The following is a 7375-nucleotide window of genomic DNA, read 5'->3' as shown; positions in this document are numbered from 1 at the left end:
TTCTGTAACCTTCTATCCCACGGAGGTTTCATGCTCTGAAGAAACATTTATTTGCCTCAAAAGAAATTGATTCTTTCTTATTTTTCCTGCTCCACACCCCCCAACACCGCCCTCCCCCACCCCCCCCCCCCCCAAAAAAAAGAAGAATAATCTAGTCATTAAAGGAATGGGGGAAAATGTTAACCCAATCAACTGCTGAAAACCATTATCTATATTTCATGTTAGCATTCATTGAATACACAGAGAGAGGGAAAAGTGAACAATTCAGTCAAACCAAAGGGGGAAGTTTATCATCCTCACCTCATTCAAACGAAAAGAAGGCTGCACGGAGTTTGAATTTTGACTTAGAATCTCTTCCAAGGATTTTTGATACTTCGATAAGGCAAAGAAGAAGTTGTCCGCCTCTCATATGCAAGGCTCTAGGTGCCTGGGGCAACAGTTGTTTTCAAGTAATTCCTTCTCATCCTGCATTTTTAACCAGAGCAAAATACAGGAAATTTTGTGTTTAGAAAATGTAAACATGACTCTTCATCAAACTATCCAAGGGAATTATTAGAAGAATTAAGTCTTTAAAAGGTAGTAATGACAGATTCCAGCAAATGCCAAAAGTGGTTATTCTTTATACTCTATTCAATCACACAATCAATGCCAATAGAAAAGACATACAGTGGACACAATATTCAACCTCCCTGAGGTCTAGGAATGAAATAAAAGAACATAAATAATAGTATATGCAAATAGAAATAATAGTTAACAGTTAGACAATGAGGACAGCCTATACATAAAACCATATCAATACATATGGTACAAATGCAAGGGAAAGGGCCAATAATTGATTGGCTTCCACCAAGGAACAATCCTCCACCGAAAATATGATTATAGCCTCCCCATCCATTATATTCTTAATGATGGCCATAAACCAATACGGCACAATATGTACTCCAAAGAAATCAATTCTATGACAGACATTTGTGTCTGGCATATCTACAAAAATAATTGTGTGATCAACATTACACATTCTATCGGATCAAATTTTTTGTTCTTTGCAAGAATTGCAGGTTGGTTGAATAGTGAATCTCATCTCTACATGTGCTTGGGCACAGCTGGCAGAACCGCTGCATGTGTCTACCTAGGAGTTTTTACACTTCATACATGGCACATATTGGTAAAAGAGTTGATAAAGCAACAAAGATTTCCTAAAATCAAAGACGGGTACCACCTTATACTCCTCACAGTTGATACAATAAAGATCTTCATAATCAGCTCGGTAAATGTTACCATTTGCAAGAACTCAAGTAAAATTCCTAGTTATTTTTTCTTTAAGTCAGTACACATGGTTTTTCCTTAGGTCCAACAGACTACGTCAGGTTAAAGAGGTTTTCTTATAGGCCAGCTGAACTAGATCCATTGAGTTTACTTTTGATCTACAAAATCACCGTACTATAATACCCAGCTTTTTTTATTTAAATCAGTTGCAATACCAAGCAACTTTTTAGAAGTTTAGCATAAGTATGCAATTCCCTTTAAAATTAGCATAGTATGTTCATTCGCAATCAAATTTAAGTTTCATCAAGTTTAATTTGCTCGATGTGATAGTGTCAGATTGTTTAATTGTTCAGATGTTAATTTGGAATCAGATTTAAGTTTCATCCACTTTAATTTATTATTCATATTAAAGTGCAGGGTAGTCTAGGTGTTAACTGTTGTATTTGACTCCTAAATCTAGAGTGGCACTCAATTTTTTTAACACGATAAAACTCCCAAACTAGGCAACTCCCTAAGAGATTTTTAACTATTTTCTTTAGCAAGTTACTAAAAAATACTATTGCTTTACTGATGGATTTTGTGTTCTATCAATATCTTCATGAAGACGTGATCACATTCAACCAACTATAGATAAAGTCCTAGAAGTCTCTAGATATGGTTCACCAATGAAACCTTTCTCAATCTCACAAAGTCACAATAAATAACAAATTTATAAGAACAATAGATGGCAACATATAAAAGAAATATTCTGTCAATCGTTGGATTACAATACATTACTATGGAAAGCATCCATGAATGCAAGAACACATTTCTCTAACCGCAATCGCAGGCCATCACTAAAAACCCATAACATACTGCTCATGTGGTGCATGTACAAATTACAAGAAAAAGGAGAGAACATGGGATTATCAGCAGGTCCAAAGTGGCTTCAGTTGAACATGCTATCTCAGGCACGACAAACCATATACTTTATTTAGTTATTCAAATCAGTTTTCTATTATACACGATTTTCCAGAAACCTAGTTCAGCTTTCTATTATCTACATTAAAGGTTCAGCAAAGAAAGAAGAAAGCCAACACTTTGAATGTGAGAATGCAAGAGCTTAATGCTATTAGAGGGGAGAGGAAATAGAACGACATCTACAGTTGTATGAACTACAGCAGGTCTCTTTCCGAAAATATTATCACAGAACATATCTGCTGATCTCTCACTCTGCACAAATTGGTGAAATTATGGCTATGAAGCAGTGAAAATTAACATCTTAAAGTAATCGCAGTTATTATATCCAGGCTCAAAAAATTAAAAATAAACCACCCAAGGTCACATAAGGAATCAAAAGAACCATGGTAGACAAGCTTGGGGATAATTCATGCAAATCATGCTTACCCACGTATGCAAGAAATTTAAAAAATATCTAATTGTTAATTGGTCATCTACAAACCTTTGGAGTCCCATCCCCTGAACCCCCAACACCAGAAGTGCTTTCATGTGCCAAAGTTCCATTACGTGAAGGTGATTTCCATACAGAAAATGTAGGCTCGGGACTATCATTCCTACCCTCAGAAGCAACAGATGTAGAATTAACCGCATTTGGAGGAAGTTTCAGTTCTGCTGCCTTGTCGACGTTGAGAGAACCATTCTCTGATCCAAAGCATTTACGGTTTAGTATGAACAATGAATAAAGGCCACAAAGAAAGCAGTCATAAACTATAAATAAAACTCCGAAACATCAAAATATAGAAAACACAATTAGCTTGGAAGTGAACGACACCTTTAGTTGAGGCTTGACCATGAGGTACAACCTGCTCTTGTGACTGCTGTTGCTGTTGTTCATATTTTTCTAGTATGGCTTGCCTTCATTTCCTGCTCTCCTCCTTAATTCTGTCAACATCCACCTCTTCTTGTTCCGCTAGTTGTAATGAAACCCTATCTTCACAATCTTCTTCTACCTCTTCATCTCTAAAAGCATAGAGCAGCATATAAGATAAATTTGAAGTAAGCTAGGATACATCCAATGATTAAATGACATTGTATACCTCAGTGGTTTCTTTTCACGCCTTTCCAGATCATCATCCATGATGGTGGGCACCTTTACTGGATCTTTTTTTCCGTTCCTGTAGTGGTAATCCGGTTCATCTTTCAAATGCCCGGAGTCTTTCGACCTATCTCGACCACCATATGCATCATTATGACCATCATATAGATGTCTACCCATCCAATCACTCTCAGTCTCCCTACCTCTATCTTTATCCCGAACTTTTTCCCTCTCTCCCTCCCCCTCCCTATGCGTGTACCTATCTCTCTCCCTATCCCAGTCCCGATCCTTCTCCTTCTCTCTCTCCCTCTCTTCCATAAATAATTATGAAAAACTCAGACTAAGAACAGTACTAAGATTTAAAACCCAAAATCCAAAGCCAAAGAGGAAGAAGGAAATAAGAACAGAGTAGATTACGATCTTCACTTCAAAATGGCACAAATTAGAATGACTAAAAAATAAGGAAGAGAAAAGTGAAAGAAGGAAGAAATTCAATTGAGGCGGTGATCAAAAAACCTGGTTGTCCCAAGAAGTAGCGACGCGGTAATTTCCCTCGGGACTAAAACAAGAACTTGAACTCTGCGTCATAGAAAAGAACAGAGATTATAAAATTGCAAGCAATTAAATATAAAAGAATCCACTGTGATGGCTGCTATACTAAGGGAGGGATTGGGGGTAGAAGAACATGCATATGACAGGCCTGTTTCCCTTAATCAATTTCTTCTACGTTCGGTTCTGATGTTTTCGAAATTGACCGCAACTGCTTTCTTCTTCTGTGGTTGGGTTAACCTGGTCTCGGGAATAAGAGCAGGGCTGTCGTTGATGGATAAGAAGAACCAACTCCTCAGCTTCGAAGGAGTTGAAGTGACATTGATGATGGAAGCAGAAAAAGGGTTTGGTCTTTAGTAATTCGGAGGGGAGAGCAGATTGCGGCGAGTATAGAGAGGAGCGAATCTTAACAGAGTTTGTCTCATGACTCTAAGGATTTTTTCCGGTCTGGGTTTTAGCAGTACAGAATTTGAAGATGAGGCTTCTTCCTCCTCCCCCTCCTCAACGGCTTCTTCTTCTTCCACGTCCGCGTCCGCCCTTACGTTTTTTTTTTTTCATCTCCTAACATTGAGCTCCGAAAAGCAGTGATGTTCTTAAATCCATAAAACTTCACCTTCAGCTTGAACGGAATACAGCCATCAAATAAAACTCCCAAAGTTCTTCCTCTGCACCTGCCCAGTTCAAATTCCAATTGAAAACACCATCACCCATCTCTCTCTCTCTCTCTCATGTTGTTTATGACTGATGAACCAATACAGAAAAATGGGTATTAAGTCCAGCAATATACTTTATCTGGAGAAGTCAGTGTTTCTCCCTCCCTCCCTCTAAATTTATAAGTTTATGACTGAATCAGTATAGCAAAATGGGTATTCAATCAAATTTTTTCAACTTAAAATACACTTTATCTGGGAAAGTCAGTGTTTCTATCACAAAACCTTGTGGTACCTTTCAATTCAGAATAGCTCAGAAGGAACCTTCCTCAGCCACTTACCTGCAAATGTTTCAACCTTGCCTCAGCTACCTCATCAGTTAGATTAATCATCCGACATCAAAGGAAAAGGTAAGTAAATATATAAGAGGAAAGAGAGATTCCTTTTTCTTTTGTGAAAGATGTCAGAATCACTTTGATGTCTTGTTTGTAATTCAGATTCTTGGTCCATTTGGACAAGCAAACACAAAGTCCAACAGAAAGAGATAATATGCACATATGAAGGTTCAACCCAGTTATTTGATTCACAATATGATCTACCTGGCTTCAAGCTCTGAGTTTTTCACAAGCAATAACTGCTCCCTTTAAGACGCAGCTGTTTCAATCTATCAATTGAGAAAATATAGAACAATTTGCACTTAACTTGCCGTCAAATGAGACAAACATAAAGAGAACTATAACACAGAATTAATATCAGAAAGGAAGAATTGAATAGTTCCATCATGCTTCAGAGCTTATAGAGAGCATGGAAAATAATATTTCACATATAGATGCTATTGAGACCTAATAGAATAGGCAAACATATGGCATAATTTCTTTTAATAAGAAAAAGAATACTGAGTAAACCATTGATCGGCTGTTGCTTTAAAATACTAGTGAGTTTATTAAAAAAGAGAAACAGGCTGATAACAGCAATTTTTCTGATAGGAATAACGATGAAAACTCGGATCATAATAAAAAGGGTAAATTATGTGGCGACCCCCTGAGGTTTGCCCTAAATATAGTACGACCCCCTGTGTTTTTAAAATATACACTTAGCACCTTTAAGTGGACGGTGTTAAGAATAAAATTTAAATGCCAATTTTGCCCTTCAATTAAAACAGCTCCAAATCCCCCCTCTTGGAGACCTTAACAGCCACAGGGAGGTTACGGGATCCGCAGTGCAAGCCTCAAGGTCTGACGCCGTCCTATACCAGCACCGGTGAGTGCTTCGCAAACTCCGGCGACCATCTAATGAGGATCCCATAGGCCGGAAAAGAGAAGGGCCAAGACGCAGCACCTTTCCTTCCTACAATTGTGGCTCATCAAGAACAGAAACAATGAAACGGAACTTTCCTTCCTACAATTTACAGATACCGACCTTCCCTTTTCCCTTCACATTTGTTCCTCTTCTCTTATCTCTTTCTCTGCATCTTTGTTCTTCTCATCAGATTCATAAGAGTGAGGAAACTCAGAGATTCAGAGATAAGTGATGTTCATGTTGGGATTGTGGAGAGAGCACTGAGCAGCTTAGGGAAAGGGTTTGATATAACCTCTGATTCAGATTGAAGTTCTGTAAAGGAAAAGAAAGGTTAGTTTTGATCAATGAAGAAGAGAAGAGAGACCTCACTATTCCAGGATTTGGAGTCCTTAAAGATGTTTCTGTCGATATCAAATGCGGTAAAGGAGATTGGAGGCGGTGTCAATATGATGTTCTTGGATTCAACCAGCCACCAGGTAATGGGTCTTCTCTGATTTCTCCCTTATTTTTCACTTAGAGCTGAAAGATTTAAGCTTTCTTCCTTATAGTTCCTGAATCAATTTCCCCAATGATTCATAGATGAATGGAGATTCTTCATTCCCATGAGATCAATTATATCATTGTGATTGGCCCTTTGAGCTTGCAACCAGGTTTTTCCACCCATCCGGCCAGTGTCAATCCTTCCACCCATCCAAACTCGATCCAATCATCCGAAGAACCATACCTGTTCAGATCTGTGGTTGCCTTCAAGAAACCCTGCAGAGAAAATTAGTAGACATATTAATGGACAAATTCAATCTGTATGCGAAGAAAGCAAAGTAAAGAAATGAAGAAACGAGATGATAACCTGCATCTGAACGGTAATCAAATCAATGGTCTTGCAGGGACCAACGAATTTAACGGGACCGAGTAAGAAAGTTCCTTTTGATATGAAAAGCTTCACAGAACCTGAAGATCCACATGCTGCTTTCCATGCTGCCGATTAGGCCTGCGTTAGTTAGAAAGAAATTTAAGGTTAAAGATCTCTAAAACTTATCAAGATAAAAAAGAAGAAGAAGAATAAATTATTTATAGAGGAAAAAAGAATGGGAATTAAGCATAATTACTTTGCTATTGCCGTTTCGTCCATCACCTTTAGTGCTGAAGCTCTTAACGTTGAAAGTGCCAAAGCCCTGCTTCGTCGCTGCAACTCCTTTTTGTCCACCAGTTTTTCTTCCTCCTCCTGTGCCCGCTCTTCATCCGGTAACAATCCAGGTAAAGGAAGTGAAGCAAAGCAAGAAGATGGGGTTGCAAAGGGTGGGGGCAGATGACTTTGCAGGAGGAGGAAGAAGATGAAGAAGAAGTAGAGAAGAAGAAAAAGAAGCAGAGACAATTGTGTGAAGTTCAGGCTGCCCTATGGGCAAAATGATAAGCTCACACCCCATTAGGTATATTTGTCATTTTAAGGCATCAATCACCAACACGTCAGCAACTAACGGGAATGATCTAACAGACGGGGGTTGAGTGTAACAAGTAACCTAATCTCAGGGGGTCACAGTGTATATTTTAGAAACAAAGGGGATCGTACTGTATTTAG

Source organism: Telopea speciosissima, chromosome 1, assembly GCF_018873765.1.
Source record: "Telopea speciosissima isolate NSW1024214 ecotype Mountain lineage chromosome 1, Tspe_v1, whole genome shotgun sequence".
Taxonomy (NCBI): Eukaryota; Viridiplantae; Streptophyta; class Magnoliopsida; order Proteales; family Proteaceae; genus Telopea; species Telopea speciosissima.
This window is presented reverse-complemented; position numbering follows the sequence as displayed.